General features: G+C 47.5%; 1 pseudogene; it reads right to left on the minus strand.

The window, feature by feature from the left end:
• Nucleotides 1-1,207: 1,207 nt before the first annotated feature.
• On the minus strand, nucleotides 1,208-2,022 carry LOC144109810 (uncharacterized; annotated as a pseudogene).
• Between the last annotated feature and the right edge of the window lie 16,506 nt (nucleotides 2,023-18,528).

The following is an 18,528-nucleotide window of genomic DNA, read 5'->3' on the forward strand; positions in this document are numbered from 1 at the left end:
TGACGGTAACCAACGCATCGGACTCCGGCGTGTCGTGGCTGCATGACGCAAGCTTCAGGCCTTCAGGCAGAACTACAGATCCTGTAGAAAAATTCACTGTCCACGGTTCAGAGCTTCCGTTGGTGAAGGAAACTATGGCATGAGGAACCAAGATGTTCTTTCTTCATGCACTTCAAGTGGTTCGGCTCCGCAGTCGCATCAAACTCGTCAAGAGTGGTATCGGGGCAGAAAACCGGTACGCATACAACCGAGGAATGAAGGATGACAGTATCTCGCGTTACACAGAACACACTCTCTGCACTGCACGATCCTTCCACAAGGCTTGTGGTGAAACATTTGCCGACGCGGAGCTCCCTGGTGTGGCAATCAATGTTAGCAATACACTTATGCAAACAGTCGAGGCCAACAATAACGTCGGGCATCGATCGGGCGAGCACTGTCATTTCTGTGCTGAACACTTGACCACTCAAGTGAACCTTAACACTACACACTCCAACTGCAGGCAATGGTTCGCCACTCGTACCACTAAACTGCAGACTTTTGTCCTATCGTAACAAAACTTTACGTCCGAGGCGACACTTAAACGCAGCACTCACAATTCGAACAGTAGCACCGGTATCCATGAAAGCCATCACAGCTACACCATCCACTAGCACATTCACTTAGTTCCGCAACCTTTTTACAGTCAGGGGTATCTCTTCCGGCGGCAGACTTGCAGCACCTCAGCTCCATTTGTCGCGCCAACTAGTTTTCGGTCAGAAGTGAGGAGGAGCGGCGTCGGGGTGATGGTGATCGACGTGTGCGGAAAGCTGGAGGCGGTGTCACACTTCTATTTCCAGCCGGTGAACGAATACGCATTTGTGCAGGCCATGGGTTGCCGGAATTAGGCGTGCAGGATGGGTACCGAGAAGAAACGGGTTGGTAATCCGGCCGCGGAGGCTAGGTAGAGGAACCGTATCGGGATGGTGGTCGGTGGAGACAAAATCGGGAGTTCTGACCAGGCTGACCGCAGCGGTAACACACAAGAGAAAGACCGGGAGCCCACTGCGCCGGCAACTAGTAATCATACGAAGGAGTGGGCCGAAAGCTCTCGTCCTATGTGGCGGGCGTTGCCTCGCAAATGCGGGACTGATGCTCCTGGGGCGACCGCGGTATGTTGCTCGGCCGCAGCTTTCAGGGTACCCGGTGCTCCTCAAAGTCCGCTGCGTTAACGGCGGCTGGCGGAGTAAGGCCCGTCAGATACATAGGAGAAATTTCGAGTGAGTTCCAGCGGCCTGGTCAACTCTTCGCGAACGATCTGGCGGATTGTGGAAGCTAGATCACATGACGATGGTGTGTCTACAGCTGCCACCGTCGTCACCCCGACCAAGCGTCCAAATTTCGGTTTGATGCGACGCATTTTCAATGTCTCAAACGTGCAGTAGTGCTGGATGACGTCAGACACGGACTCGAGACTTTCTTTGCCGATTAGAAAATTATAGATGTCTTCGGCGATTCCTTTCAGTAAATGGCCAACTTTGTCCTCCTCTGTCATGAGAGGAGAGACAACTTGCATAACTTCACGATTTCCTCGATGTACTTCGTACATGTCTCACCGGGAAGCTGGGTCCTTTGCGCAAGCGCTTGTTCAGCCCGCTTATGCTTCGTGACTGAGTCATCGAAGCATTTATTCAGCTCCTCTACAAAGCGGTCCCATGTCGTGACTGAATCCTCGTGGTTGTCGTACCACGTTAGGGCCTTGTTGGTTAGGGAAAACACGAAGTTAGCAAGCCGGGCGGAGGAGTTCCACTTGGTGCGACTCACGCGTAGGTAGTGTGTGAGCCATTCATCGATGTCTTCGCTGTTTGAGCTCGCGAACCACCGTGGCTCCCGGTAATGCTGCCACGAACCACTGGGCACAGATCTCGGAGCATCGCAGTCCAGAGACATCATGGGCACAGAATGCGGCAGACCAACAATGCGACGACTGCTGCGAATGTGAAGCTGGGGATCCGTCTTCGGAGGAACCTGTATACCGGGCATCTTCCACCAAGATGTTACGACCAGAGGTACAACCAGACCACGATTGGCGATTGAGAAGCAGCTGGGTCCTCTTGCCGAGCACGAGACACATCCACCTCGTTCTCTTCACCTTCTGCGTAGTCAGCAGTGCGGACGAAATAGAATAGGCATCGCCTCTTGATGGGTGTCACAATATTTAGCTTTTAGACCGCCAGTACCAAGGCGCCCACTTAGATGAAAATCCGTTCGTTGCCTTTGAGTTTGTTGTGCAGCTCCCTGTCCTGTGGGAGACTGCCCACCGTGTTGTGGACAACTTAACAGGTGGATAGCACCATTGCACGTGGCAGTTCAATTAAGGATTGGTCGCGATAGGTTGCTCGGGAAAAGCAAGGTATGTTTCAAAAGCCCCACGGGTGGCTGCACCTGCCATCGCAGGGCAGTGGCGCATCGCTTTACTGCTGCACCATTGCGCCAAGAGTGGTATGAAGACTCCCAGGGATCCACGGATGTAAAGTCAACAACCGCCAACTCCGCTTACGTGGGCATTGACCCGTTGTCCCTATTCGATGAACTTCCATCCTTCAAAAGTGGATCCGACCTCCGAAACTGAAGTGAAAACCGAAGTGCTAGCGCCCCTAATTCATATTTTGGTGTAACTATGCAAATGCACCGTCATTTTTTCCTGTTACTAATGGCACACGCCCTGTAGGACACTCTCTGTATAGGGTGTTCTAAGAAGTACATCGAGGAGCAGACATCAAAAGCGACAACATTAATGCCGCTACCAGATGTGTTTGATTAAAAACTAGCATAAAAATTCTGAAAAAAACAAATTCAGATTTAAAACTGTCACCAATCATGATAATGCAATGCCCATTTCGAAACGAGAAAAAAAAGAGAAAGCATTGAGAAAATGAGAATTGAAGAGTGTTTGAACGCCATACGGGCATTATGCTCTAAAGAATGCGAAATTTGCGAACACCTTCCGAGTTGTACGTGTTTGGATAGGACATATCTGTATTACATTAATACCCACCGCACACTCTAGATCCGCACGATGAGCACCGGAGAACGCAAATGCGTGACTTTTGAAACGGCTCGCTGCGTTCGCTGAACAAGAGTAACTTCAGATGGCTGTATACATAATTTTATTTCAGCGCATCTTTATGGCGCACATTAATGTCAAGAATGAAGTTTCTATTCCAAAACGTTGCTAATGTTGAGGCAACGGCCTCATTGCTGACGCAGCGCCTGAACTGGATGGCGGTGAAGAAATTAACTTTGAAATAGTTGTTCAGCAGGAAGGAACATAATAAAATTGGAGGACACTTGTTGGTTTCTCAGTGGGCACAGTGTTCCTCGGCATGCGGTTCAGAAAATGGTGCAGCGCAGGCTTTCTGCCTCCTGTACGAGTAGGGATCTAGAGCTCGTTCGCTCAACTCTCATACTTCGTTTTGCCCGCTAACGGCTGCAAAGGCGGGTTGTGCGGGTGGTCGCCGGTGGGGTAGGGGCATGGTCTCTCTCCATGCACAGCGTGGCTCGAGGGCCTCGCTTGCCGGCGGCGGCGTACGATAGGCCCGCGCGGCGAGATTGTCGCCTTGAATGCGCTTTGCCTCGGCGGCCAGCTCCTCAAAATCTCGGAATCGCCCGCCGCGCAGGTATGCTGAAAAAGTCGGATGTGCCTGCCTGATTGTCCTTTCGACACGTTCCTCGTTCGAGGCTCCGGACTCGGCGATTGAGAAAAGGTCCTCCATCGCACGTACGTACTCCAGGAGTAACGAACAGTAGCGTACGTACCTTACGCTATCTCGGAGGAGTCTCTCTCTGGACTCCGCTCGGACGGTCGCGCGGCGCGCGCCCGCCCATGCGGGTCCCGAATTCCCGCCAAAAGGCACCAATGGCAGAGGCCATCGGAAGCCGCGGCGGAGCCGCGGCCGAATGACAGTGATTAGTCACCCAGCCGCCTCTTCGTCGCCTGAGGCGGGAAAAAGAGAAAGAGGAGAACAACGTGGGACGCCGGCAACAGCCGCGCAAAGGCAATGCCGGGAAGCCAGGATTCCCACAGTTAAGCTCCGCCTTAAGGGTAGGACGCGATAACGCACTGAGTTAGGCTCAGCAGTTTGACACCTTTGAACGCATTTTTCATTTCATCAATAGTTTCACTTAAACAATATATCAGTTACACTCTAAATTTTCTTAATTAGCATCTAGCATTGGCTTTTCATTATGAGTATTCTGGCATCTTTGAACCCCTTTTTCCAATTTCTATTTTTTTTTATTTAATTCATAAAATAATTAGAACGATTTAGCGCATCAACGCCGATCACACACCAATCAATCATCAATCACTAGAAGCACAAATTACCACGATACGATCTTTTTTTACGCAGCCCTCGAGTATAGGTAGCCAGTTCGAATCCGTGCCGTGAGCTAGGTTCTAACTTTACTAGTAAGTTTATGCTGCACAAAACGCTGAACCGTATGACACCATCCGGAACATTCTGCGGGAAATAGTTGGCAGTACATTTTTTTACGCAGACCCTGATTATTTCCGACACGCGGTGCCGAGTACGTCGACGGCTTTTCGACCGAACGAGGTGTTTACGCTATCGCGTAAAATAAAGCAAATGAATAGCGCGACGCACCGAATATTTCCAGCAAAAATATTGCCTGAAAGCTTTGTAATGTTTATCTCTTCACGCTGAATGCAGCCGGCACACGGCTTTATCGCTTTGTGACGCAACATGCGACAAAATTTATCGCAAATGTTTGTTGTCAAGCGGAACCGATCCTACTTTGCCCGAGACTTGTGGTTACTTTGCACAGTGCAACTTGAAAGTTCATTATCAGATTTAAAGTGGCTACGGCGGTGAGCGGTGGGAATTCTGTTCGACGCCCGCCGAGCACACTTATTGCTGTCTCCACCGCCGAGTCATTCAGCTCTGCGTGGGGGCGGGTCAGCTAAAAAATTGAAGCAGACATTTCAACTACATCTTAAGGCGTTGATTGGTTAATGCCCATATATACGGAATTGCTCATTCTCTGCTTTACATTCAGAAATCCGTGGGAGTCTTCATGCCACCGATGGAGCACTGGTGCAGCGGGTAACCGTTGCACCACTGCCCTGCACTGGCAGGTGCTGCTACTTGTGGGGCTTGTGCGACCGAGGTTGCTCTTATAGAGCAGCCTGTCGCGACGAACGAATAATTTACCGGCCACCTGCAACGATGGGCAGTTTCCTGACAATTCGGTGGGATATTTGTGATGACGCCACAAGGTAACACCTAGGTTGCTTCTCTGAAAATTTCTCGTTCACGGTCAACGACACCGACGACGACGCCTGCTTTTCTACGAAACGGGGTCTTTAACGCTATGCATGAGAAAAGGAGCACGAAAGCAAGACGACGGACTAAGACAGAACACACAGCACGGGTCGTCCGTCGTCTTGCTTTCGTGCTCCTTTTCTTATGGATCGATACCGACTCGCCCAACTTTCCATCCTTGTATTTAAAGCTATCGCGTTAATAAAGAGTTAAGTTTGGGCGCCTCTTCGCTGTCTTCCTGACTACCGGACTGCCGTTGTCACTGCGTGACATCTGGTGGAGGCGGTGGATGCCAGATGTCCTTGTTGACCTGCCATCCGCCAAAGTATCCTGAGCCGCCCCGAAGCAGACACCGGGAAATTCACAGAAGCCGTCCCAACCGAAGAGGAACTTCGAAGCAGCCGACGTTTCCGGAATCTGCTACCTGAACACGGACTATTACCGAACCACACCCGAGTGCAGATGGGCTCCTCATCGTCAATGTCAACCATGGCTACAACATCGGTGTCCATATTATTCTGCCCCTGCCCGGACTGCCACCCACTTTCGACTGCTCGCCAGGCGAAGGTCCTGAACAATGAATAGCTCGAGCAACTGGAACGTGTGGCCGTGTTCAGCAATTGAACACTCACAACGATCGTCAGGAAAGAAAGCGCGGCTGCTTCTGCAATCCCGCATCCAGAAGGCGAATAAAATAGTGACTGCACACGCAGAAGAAATGAAGCGCCTTTTCCGACTCGCCGATCCTGACATGAAGGAAGCGGAGTTTTTAATGCAAGGTGCTAAGGAGGCACTTCTCACTCGTCGCATCCGTAATCCACCGAAGATCATCGCTAAATTGACTGGGGAAGAGGCATCGCCGGACCCCTTAACCAGCTAACGAAACGAAGTAGGATGTGCCATTGAAGTCGGAAGCTGAGCAACGTGAACCATTCCAGGAACGTAAGCATCGATTAAAATCGCCGTCCGTACTTCGCCACTTCAATCAAAACGCCGAAACCAAAATTAATATTACGCAAGCAGCGTGTGGATAGGCGCCGTTCTCGTCCTTAAGCAGCAAGGCCACGAGAGACTAACAGCGTACACCAGCCGCTCTATGTCAAAGGCAAAGGCCAACTATGGACTGCCTCGTGATATTGTGGGCGATGTCCAAATTTGGTTGGTAACAACTTTATTAAAAAAAAGTCCTGCAGAGCTTTCGCAAACGGGGCCTTAGGTCTCCCACGTGGGGACCTCGAGGTGTTGCCTCACCGTCGCCTCGCGGGCCTGCTGGACGGCCCAGAGTTGGTCACCGAGGCTGGGGCTGCGCAAGGCAGCGGTCCACCATGGCGGGAGGGTTCCGGAGTTAGCACCGTCAGGGTTTTTGCTACAGTCCCAGAGCATGTGGGGTAAAGTTGCTATAGCAGTGTGGCAGACCTTGCATATATTTGTCGGGTATATTCCGGAATAGAGTCTGTGGTATTGTTCCAGGTTGGGGTACGTGAGCGTCTGCAGTTGTCTGAGGGCCACCGCGTGCGTCCTGTCCAGCTTGTCGTTGGGCGGAGGGAAGGTTCGGCGGGCCAGAAAGAGGGCCTTAATAATTTCGTTGTATGTGGTCAAACAGTCTTTGGTGCTGTCCCATGGGCGACGGTCGCCGGCGCGGTTCGCGAACTCGCGCGCCTTGGCGTGTGCCGTGCTCGCCCGTATTTGTACGGCAGGCTTTTCAAAGCCGTAACTTACCAACACGCACTGTGCAGGCTCACCAGCTAGAAGAACCCGTCCGGCCGCCTCGCTCGGTGGAGCTTGAGTCTCCAATAAATTCATATCACCATCGTTTACCAGTCCGTACGCAAGCACTCCGACACCGATTGCTTGTCACGGGCCCCTGTAGATGCACCGCCGCAAGACGATGATGACTGCTTTATAGGGCGTGTCAGCTCGATCACTTTAGAACAGCAGCAACGCTCGGACCATACGCAACAATTCTGGACATTTTTGAACGAGGACACTTGGACGCAATTTTTTCATATAATGTAAGATTTCTCTGTAACAAACTATCCGCAGATCACCCGACGACACTCGAATTTTTTTCCGTGAATGTTTTTGCTGTCGTCAGAAGCGTTCCCCATTGGTTTTCTACGGCAGTCTTAACTGTTCGATACGAACGATGAAAAGAATTTAAAGAAAGATTTTGCTACATATAGATGAATGGACTATTTATTTATTTATTTATTACAATACCTTCAAGGCCCCAGTGGGCCGTTACAGGAGGGAGTGGATAAAAAAGTAAAAACAATGCAGCAAAATGAAAACAAAAAGTAAATGGAAAATGTAATGTAATACAGCAAGGAATGAAAAAACGTAAGCTTGAACAAAATACAAATCAGATTACGTAAGAAAACAGCATAGTCAAACACATAGTTTTCCGCGGCATTTTTGAATAAACAGGTGTCAGAAATGTCGGCAACCAAGGTGGGCAGGTGGTTCCAATCGCTCGCCGTCTTGGGTATAAACGAGTTAAAATATGCATTGCTTCGGCAGTATGGAATGCGTACCTTGTGGCGATGATCCGTGCGAGGTGATATGAACGATGGTTCAAATAGAAGATCCCGTTTTAGCTGATGATTGTGGTAGTAAATCTTGTGAAAAGTTAGTATTCGCGCGAGTTTTCTACGAAGGGAAAGGCTAGGAAGGTTCAAAGTATTTTTCATTGTAGTTACACTAGCAGTGCGGGAAAAATTAGACAAAATAAATAGGGCGCTAGGATTCTGTACTGACTCTAACTGATTAGTAAGAGTTTCAAGTCCCGGGTCCCACACAGAGCACGCATATTCTAATTCCGATCTAACTAAGGTTTTATAGAGTAGCAGTTTTAAAGAAGATGGAGCCATGGAAAAATTACGACGCAAGTAGCCAAGCATGCGGTTAGCATTGTTAACAATATAATCATGTGCCTGCCATGAAAGGTTAGCAGTTATATGAACCCCTAAATATTTATATGTGGTAACTTGCTCAAGAAGAGAACCTGAAATATTGTAGGGAATAAGATTTTCGTTAGCAGACCGGTGTGAAATACGCATGACCTTGCACTTGTTAGTATTCAGTCTCATGAGCCAAATATTACACCAACTAGATACCTTATTTAGGTCACTTTGAAGTAAGGATGAGTCTGAAGCGGATTTGATTACTCGATAAATAACGCAATCATCTGCAAAAGGCCTAATTGTGGAGTTAATAGAAATTGGTAGATCGTTAATGTATATTAGAAACAATAGCGGCCCGAGCACGGAACCTTGAGGCACGCCGGAGGTAACAGAGCATGGTGAGGAATCAGCGTTATTTGCAGTGACGAATTGAGTTCTGTTACGTAAAAAACTCTCGATCCATGAAAGAATGTTTGGGTCGATGTTTAGTTTGCCGAGCTTAAAACAAAGTAGTTGGTGATTAACAAGATCTAATGCTTTCTGAAAATCTAAAATACACAGTCAATGAAAAATCCCTTGTCTAATGCATCAAATAAATCATGGGTGAAGGAAATGAGTTGCGTTTCACAAAAAAATGATTGACGAAAGCCATGCTGATGAGGGAAAAAAACGAATGATTTTCTAGAAATTTAACCAGATTAGAATAAATGACATGTTCAAACAGTTTACACGGGACACTCGTTAATGATATGGGTCTGTAATTAAGAGCACAATGAGCATCACCAGACTTGAATATTGGTACCACCTTACCCACCTTCCAGTCCCCGGGTAGCTTTCCTGAATTCAAAGATTGCGAAAACAGTGCACACAAGTAAATGGAAGAATAAACACTTGTATTATTTAAAAATTTAGTATTTATGTCGTCGATTTCCGAAGACGAAGAAATTTTGAGATTATTAATTACACTTTCTATACCAAGACTCTCAAACACAATTGGGTCCATTAATGGATTCTGCACAGGCTGAAAAGAGGGCAGAGAAACAGATGATTGCTGTAAAAAAGTATTTGAGAAGGCGTCGTTTAGCACTTGAGGGCATTCTGATGAAGGAATGGCTGCGCCACTTCTATCGTTCAGAGCTATTGCTTTATGCTTGGGACCAGAAATGATGTTCCAAAATTTTTTGGCATTATCAATGAACAAAAACGGAAGCGTACTCTGGGAGAAAACCTGCTTGGCGTTTCTTACGTCTTTTCGATACTCATATGTTATGGCACGATACACATCCCAGTGATCAGGGCAACCGGTGGTTTTCGCTCTACGATAAACTCGTTTTTTTTTTTACTTAAAAGGCGTTTTAATGCGGCAGTGAACCACGGGGAACGTTGCTTGCTTGATATGACGCGTAAAGGTATGTGTTTTTGGACGAGAAAATGAACTTTTTCTTTAAAAAGGCGCCAGTTCGTTTTTACAGTAAGGTTATAAAAGTTTGGCATGCACTCTCCTAAGAAGATTTCGAGTTCAGCGTTAATGGACGGAAAATTTGCCTTTGAATAAACTCTGATATATTTGGGATTAGGTCGCACACGTGTGCTAGTATCTTTAAGGTCAAACTGGATGAAGGTGTGGTCACTGAGGCCTGGTAGAAATGCCAATGAATGAACTAGCTCAGGAAGCGTAGTTAGAAAAAGATCAAGAATGTTAGCGCTAGTAGTGGTGATACGGGTTGGCTGGGTAATGAGCTTAGAAAAATTGAAGTCAGTGCACAGATTTATGAAGCCAATCGTGTCAGGTGACGAATCCAGAGTGGAAGGGAACGCGCCAGACCAAATTATTTTTGGCATGTGGAAATCGCCAAGTAAAAAGATTGGCGAAGAAGGAAACCTAACTAAAATAGCATGCGCAGAAGATTACGTCTCGATGATTAATGCGTATAGAGGCGCATACAATTTCTAGTGAAGAAACAAGTGACACGTGTGAAGAATGCAGATGATCAGCGACCGCTATAAGAACACCGCCTCCTATTCTGTCCCCACGATCACATCGATAAGTAATGAAATCCTTTTCGCAGTTTAGTATTTCATCATTAGTAATCTTTGAATTCAGCCAGGTTTCAGTGAGGACCAGAATGTCTGCATCGCACGTGTCGATGATAGTACACAGATCATCACGCTTGTTAACAACACTACGAATATTAGAGAAAAAAACACATGTCATTTGGAAGCTCATGACCACGAGCAGGTAGCTACGCGGTAGAAAAATCGGCAGGCAAGGCACTACTATCAGGGCTGCGTGGGGATGCTTGGTTATTGATATGATATTCACAGATGCTATCTGATGCCGAAATGTAGATGTAACACTTATTCTTTATGAACAATTTGTTCTGACGAATAGCGTACTTCTCTCCACTTGCTTGTCCAAAGTCAAAAAGTTTTTTACGTGCGTTGCGAGTTGACAAGCAGAAATCCTTCCGTAACCTTTATTCCAGCATTTTTCATTTTGCTTCGGTCAGTAAACACGGCTTCTCGGATCTTAAAATTCGTAAACTTGACAATGACAGGACGGCATTTGTCATTCGAAAATTTACCCAGCCGATGCGCGCGTGCTATGACCTCGCTGGGTAGCTCAAGGTCCATTTCAGAAAGAAGCTTTTCACGCACGAGCTTTTCAGATTCATCCCATGTTTCGTTTTGCGTGTCAGGGAGGCCATGAAAAAGTAGATTATCGCGTCGTGACCTGTCTTCGAGGTCGTCGAGTTGTTTATGAAACGCCTCTGCTTCATTCTGTACAGCCTCAGACACTTCCTGGGTAATGTCAAAGGCGCTGGAGGCTTGCAAGGCAGCTACTTTTTCTTCGACGGCAACAAGCCTATCGTTCATACTGGCCATCTGACGCTCAAGCTTTGTTTGTGTTTGCCGAACTTCATTGAGCTGGGAGAGTATTTCGCTATGGCTCTTGTCAATTTTTTCGTTTAAAGATTTTAACAGAGTGACTACGTCATCATTGGACTGGCTAGAATCTTTTTTAGGTTCTGTTCAATGTCGCCACCTAAGAGCAATACTTTCAGCACATATACACATTCGCAGACAATGCACATGAATACGCTTGGGCATGACACAAGCAGCAGGTTGACATTACTTGTGCGTTTACAGTGCAAAGAAGGACATGAACTGACCTGCACCAAGAAACAGAAGAACATTGGTCGTTGCTGCATTGCTGCTGCTGTTCCATGCCCACTGAAGGCGCTCGGTGATTGCCAGTGCTTAAATGGGCGCGATACACTCGATGACTGACGATGGGGCTTGCGCGGCCAAAGGTGCAGACCACTTGAAGGCGATGGCTTCTTCCGGTGGCGTCGGGCAACATTCGCTCATTCGTAGCGAGTCGGGCTTGAACTGTACAGTTCCAATAATTCCAATAGTTCCAATAATTCCATGACAGTATCTTACAATTTTCCAATATTCAAAATTTTGCCCGAGAATATTGGACCTGCCTGAACTCCAACGCCTCATCGAGTACTTAGAAGTCAAGGCTTCTTCCCCCCAGCCTCTTCCAAGCGGCTATTGTCTTCGTTCTGCGTACGGAACGATGCCTTCATGAAGAAGAACCTCGCACCAAAGAAAAGCGTTTTCATCTTTGTTGTACCTGCATGTCTTACCTGCATACCTGCACACTACAAGCCGGCAGCTGGCCGTCTAGGGTTTTCTTGCACCCTCCGCAGCATTCAAGACAAGTATTACGCACCCCGACTCTATGTTGATGTCGCACATTCTGTGAAAACCTGCCAAGATTGTCAGCAACTGAAGGCCTCCCGACGAGCAGAATTTCTGAACCCTGTTTATCTCCTGTCCACCGAATTGGCATTGACCTGCTTGAACCTTAACGAATGGAACATAGGGAAACGAGTGGATCATTCTAGCGACAGACTTCCTGAGCCGCTACGCCGAGGCTAAGCCTTTTGGAACTGGACAGCAGAAGAAATTTTTCATATCATGCATTCTTATGTGACATGGTGCGCCGGAAGTACTTATAACGATCAAAGGAACTGCGTTCACGGCGGAGCTGACACAAGCCGTGCTGCAATGCACTCAAAGAAGCCACCGGAGGACAACTGCGTGCCATCTGCAGACCAATGATCTTCGGAGCGCTTGAACAAGACCACAGAAGACATGATTGCTATGTATGTCGACGCCGAACACATTTGGGACGTCATCCTGCCTTACGTTGTATTCGCCTACAACATCGCAATAAAAGGGACCACTCAGATGACACCTACTAGGCTCGTTCGTGGCAGGGAGGGAACCACCACGCTCGACGCCATGGTCACGAACGCTACCGTTAAAAACAACATCGACGTCGCCACCAACTTTCAGCGCGCAGAAGTCTGTTGATGCGCCCGATTGCGTACCAAAGGCCAGCAGAGGCATCGACGCCCGACTCTGCAACTTACGCCGACGTCCCGCAGAATACAAGCCGGTGACCGTTTATGAGTGTGGACGCCCATTGGCCGCCGCGGATTGAGTGAAAAGCTTCTGCGCCCATACTTCGGCCCTTACAAGGTCTTTGGTCGTCTTATAAAGCTTGACTGTATGAAGTGTTCCAGGACGGAGTGGCAGCTTTAGAGCGGCGCCACGCGCGCGCGCTATTAGCCTTATTCTTAGTTATTAGCCCTATTAGCCTTAAATGCGAGCTAAAGGACACTTTCTCATTGATTTTTTTTCGCGTTCTCAATGTTTATTTCTGTGCATACTTTACTTTTCATTGTAGAGCATTGGGGCTATGCTTCTTTAAGAGGGGAATAATGCCGCAAAGTTTTGTAATACTTATTTATTGATGCTCAGTGCCGCCGGCACGCGGCTTTATCCCTTTGTCTGCGACGCAAGATGCCACCAGATTTATATGGAATGATCGCAGTGAGGCAGACACGGTTCTATTTTCTTCGAGTCCATTGTGGTTCCCTAGCGCACCGTATCTGAAAAGTTAGTTGTGAGCATGACCGAGATCGGCGAGCATTCAGTTCGACGACCGCCAAGCACGCTTATTGCTATGGCCGCCGCCAGTTCATTCAGTTCTTTGTGGGCGGGATCAGCCCAACAAAGTATTTCTTTTGGAAGCCCTTTCAGTGTCTTCCTGACTGCCGCGCAGCCGTTGCCACTACGTTACCATATCTTAAGAACAGAAAAGTTTTCAAATTTTAAAAATATTTACTATATTTTAAAGGTCGCTAAGTTCTGCAATGGTGACGACACAGGCTGAAAGCGGATTGAAAATATGGGATTTTACTGAAGTCAGAAGAGCCAGCTATGGTTCTGATTCCACAGCCGTGAAATATGATTCAAAACCGGAAAGTGTCGGCATACTTCGGAAGTGAGGTAATATGCTCCAGGTTTGCCGTTTTGCAATGGCTACTGTGCTTTGCGCTATTTAAAAAGCAATTTATGTAATTTTTAGTTTTTCTTATAGACTGGATAAATTATAACATTCCCACCGGTAATGGCAACGCGCATAAGCTTTAGCTACCGCCAACGAATTCAGGGTGAACAAAAATGCATACAACAATGGCGCCACCTATGAGCACTGTGTAATTCGTGTTTATTTTCTCTTGCGCGTGCTTACAGCTATGCGACTACTGGCTCGTTACTGAGAGCGCAACGCACGGAATCGCCATCTACGATGTCGACTACGATGCCGAGTCCGCTGCTTGTCCAAAGTTCAACCTCACTGGTGGTGCCTTCAGCCGTGTTAAGCTCATCAAGAATATCAACGATTATCACCGACGCCTCGGGACGACCGCCGAAAAGAGTCATGATGACTGTTTGTCGTCAGCATATTAGGAAGTAGGCTGCAATGGTCGCAGGCGTAAATCTTATTTTATTTTTTATCTAATAAATACTGCCATTTCTCTTGGCAGGCAAAACAAGAGTGGGTGCATTGTTCTTGAAGCATTGCAGTGTTGCATTTAACAGCGGCAAAGAAGGAGAAAACGTGCGATTGACAGTCAGCAATGAGGGTATGAGGAGGGCATGACAGGCGCAATGTCCGAACCAATACACACTCCCTTTTTTTGGTTGACGAGAGGTACAAGGACACTAAATTCAAGAAGCCATCAACAGAAATACAAGCTTTATTTTGAAACTTTACGGCGCCAAATTTATGAATACAGTCTTCAATTCGTTATAAAAGCTGCTGATGAGGCAAAGAGTAAAAGGTTCTTTATATCTGTTCAAAGAAAGCCTACATCTGTACCATGAAGCCTTCTCAGGTGGTCAACAACTTGTTCTGAGCTTTTAATTACAAATGGACCCTGACCTTGACAAGATAACTGTTGTTATCTTCTAGAAATATATAAAGCGCTTGTGTTGTTTGGTGTTCCTTGTCCATTGTCCTGAGTGCGCATTATATATTTTAACAAGATGCAATACCAACTAGCTCAAATGTCGATTCTGCTTAACCGTTGTTAGTCGTCTATACTTGTACCATACGTGATCTTTATAAGGCTGTGAGCGCCAAACAAAGATCGTTTAGTGGAAGTTTAGCGCTCGTGTTGTGTCCCTTTAATATTGTGCGCTATGGATCCTCATCATTACAGAAGCCATCACCAACATTCCAAGAGGCGGAGAACATGTGATCATGGCACTGGACTGGAATTGAAGAGAGCCTTTGACAACGCGTCCCACGAAGCAATCCTCGAATATATATCCATCAACTGAGGCAGACACATTTCCAGTACAACACTAACTTCTTGTCCAATCGCGTGGCAACGTTGGAATAGGCAAAACGAGATCGGATAATCTATATAAGCCATGCAAAGGTACACCACAAGAATCGATACTCTCTCCGCTTCTTTTAAACATCGCCATGATACGAGTCGCTCGAGCACTACAGGAAATCCCGGACATCGTATTCACACTGAATGTGGACGATACCGCGATCTCGACAATCAAAGGTTCCCTGGAGGAGATCGAACATGAACTGCAAACGGCCGAAACCTGAGTCTAGGAGACAGCCAGGAGGTGCGGGCTCAAGTGCTTTCCGCAGAAATCGGACATCATCCGTATAAAGGGTTACAACTACAGGTCTACTGACCCCGTTAACATTATCCTTCAAGGAGAGCAAGTACAGGAAGTACCGCTCATCAGGATCCTTCTCGGGTTGCAAAGCGACAGGAAAGCCTCGCACGCAAACTACTAAACGCGTCGACCACTCAAGCCTCAAGAATGATACGTAGAATGGAACACGGAAAGGGCTGTGAGAGGAAGCCAGTATCAGAATTGTGCAAGCACTGGTCATCAGAAGAGCATCATGCAGCCTACTGTTCATCCCTCTCCTCGAGGAAGAACTAAACAAATTGAACGCAGTGATCACAACAGCATGCAAGAACGCCCTGGGCCTACCACCCTACGCCGCCAACGACAGCCTGCAAGCCCTAGGCATTCTCAACAAATTGAATGAATTACAGGAAGGCATCCTACTATCTCAGAGAGAGTGCCTTCTCAGAAGAGAAACAAACATGCACATGTTAACTAATGTAGGCGATCCTGCAGACCTGCAGCTTATCCAATCCGCAACGAATCTATCACCAGAATACAGGGTGCGGGCACACGTAGCCCCAATACTGAAGAAGCTGTCAGCCTACACAAGCGAAGGCAGAACGGCGACGGCGATCAGGAGCTGAAGCAGGAGTTTTACTTCAGCACGTTTCTTCTACCCTTTGCTCTTTCATTCATAGAAGTTTCCACACCGATTCTGGCCTTTTAAGTGTTAACCGGATCGCCTTCTCAACCTGCCAGTCTCTAATGACGCTGGTCCTGTCGTACGTGTTCTACTTTTGTTCACGTTCGCCGTGCCATTTTCATTACATCTTCAAGCATGAGCCAACCAGCCCAAGCAAGAGTTTTACTCAACGGGTAAGTTTTTCGCAGAGTGCAAGTCACCTGCTACACAAGTAAAGAAGCTGCCGGCGATGTCAATCAAATCGCGATAAGACAATAAAAATGGCTTTGGGGAACACGAAAACATGAGGCGGGCTCAACCGTTTCGCTTTTTAAACTTTAATCTTCTGGTGAATAGACGCGCACTTTGACACCTAAATGAAAAGCATTGCTTAAACGTGTATTAAAGTTTGCGTTACGTCTAAATTTTTAATCATCCAGTTTTTACGGCGTGCGATGTCGAAGTATAAAGCGTCTTCGAAGCCGTAGCAGTGACATTTCTTTTATTTTTTTCACGAGCACGATTTCGCAGGTTGAACCATGGCTGCACTGGCCGCATTTTTATGCAGACGAAAAGTAGTGAAAGCGCCTGTTTATTGCGTAGGATACCCGAAGTGCCCTAATAGCCTTCTCCAATAGCGTGCTTCGTAGCACAGACAAGCGTTTTCGGACGGCTAAGGCAGACACTCGAAGACCATCTTTGAACACGCGGCCCACCTTCCAGAAATCTCCAGCGGTTCTGACCAGACTTCCAATGTCCAATCGTTAGCGCCAACACAAAAAACGGGCAGATGCGGTGCGCCTTCTGGAAGATCCAACAGCGTGCTCTGCTGATAGCTGAAACAGCCGATTCAGCGGTGCCGTGTACTTTAGTAGCTTAACGCACTCGTGCAAATGAGCCATGAATGAGGTGAAGAGGCGTGCGCGTCCGAAATTACTTGTACACAGCACTATGAGTGATGCTGATTAATGCTCGTCTACAAATGAACCGTCTCTCATTCCGCATCAGCAAAAAAGTCATAGCAGTGGTTTATTAATTGGTAAGATTTTAGTTCCTGGATTTTCCAGACATTTTAGGCGACAGTCGGATGAAAAAAATAGCATTGCTTGCAATTGTTCTCGTGAGAGGAACATGCAATATAGCAGCTGCCAAAAATAAGTAAATAAGCGCTGAGTACTTTTTCTTAACAGACACCATGGCCCTATTTCATCCGTGTCGCTTCTAGAACACCCGAACTTCACCCAGCAGTAATGAATGAAAAGCCGTACGCAGGTTTCTGTATACGTGTCCGAGCCCGGCCCAGGCCTTGCGAAACAGTATAATTCCTGGCCGGCCCGCGGGACAGGCCGCGCCTGAGCTTTTGAGCTGGCCAGAGCCCATACAGTGCTCTAACCGAAAGGACCACGACGAGCTTGATGGCATAGCACCGCTAAAGCCTTAACTCCCCATCTTCGCCGCAACAACCCGTTCGATGTTTTCCGCGATGATGTCATGGAAACTGAGACGAATTATCGACCACGTGAAAGTAAGAGCCACAAGGCTCTTTAAAGCAGCTGCCACCGCCTTTTCGAACGGGAACAAATACTAGAGGACAAACGTGGTCGTCGGCACTACACATCCGCAGACACCGCTGTAGGCAGTGGCCGGGCAACCACTGCCGCGTTAATTATCAATTTTTCGCACATAAGATTGAATTTCGAAGAGAAAACTTCACTACGGGACCTCGTCCTCCGATCGCCATGTGTTTAGTTTTCACCTTCAGCTGAGTTAGAGATCAAACCATGAAAAGGAGAGAAAGAAATTGAATCAATATCCATGACCGGGAGTCGAGCCGGCGGCTGCGCGAACAGATCTCATTTCAGAGCCTCTCAGCGAGACCACTAGGCCGCAACCAACACGCCTGGTGTTAAACTGCACCACACTCTCGCACTGTGCATTGGAGAGCGTGGTCTTCATCCACTTCCATCAGTTCCGTCGCGCGGCACTGCCTGCTCAACGTCGCCTTCTGCGTAGCACAAATCCGTGCTTTCGCTGCGAATCGAATGCAGTAAACATTCTCTCTATTTTTTACTTCAGGCAACTCTGCGCAATCCGATGATCAGGCTAATGATTTTATTACTCCCACATCATGACGGAAGAAGCAGGACACCACGTACACTGCATGGGCCATGAATACCATTAGCCACGCCCGCGCCGACACACCCGTCTTTGTTGCCTCACAAGCCATGAGGTCAACAAAGCTGTCGCAAAAGAAAAAGCCATTATTCACAACTCTGGCTTTGAGGTTCGGACTACTGCGAGAGCGACATCACAGCGTGAGACTGATGAGTTCTTTCTTTATTATTAGTTAGGTACAGATAGGTGCACGCTTCGGAGCATAATTCACTATAGCCCAATGCGCACTGAACTTCTACTGGACGTGTGCAGGACGTCCCAAATGTCCACAGGACTTCCAAGGAAGTTTCAGTCCCCTCTTAGCTGTTGTTCTAGATGCCAGGCTATTAGAATCAGCAGCTAGGCCTTTCAGCTTGTTCATGAAGTCCCCTTATCACTGGACGACTGAAGTTTGCGACGCACTTAAAAGTGCCCA

The sequence above is a fragment of the Amblyomma americanum genome, chromosome 11, assembly GCF_052857255.1.
Source record: "Amblyomma americanum isolate KBUSLIRL-KWMA chromosome 11, ASM5285725v1, whole genome shotgun sequence".
Lineage (NCBI taxonomy): Eukaryota > Metazoa > Arthropoda > Arachnida > Ixodida > Ixodidae > Amblyomma > Amblyomma americanum.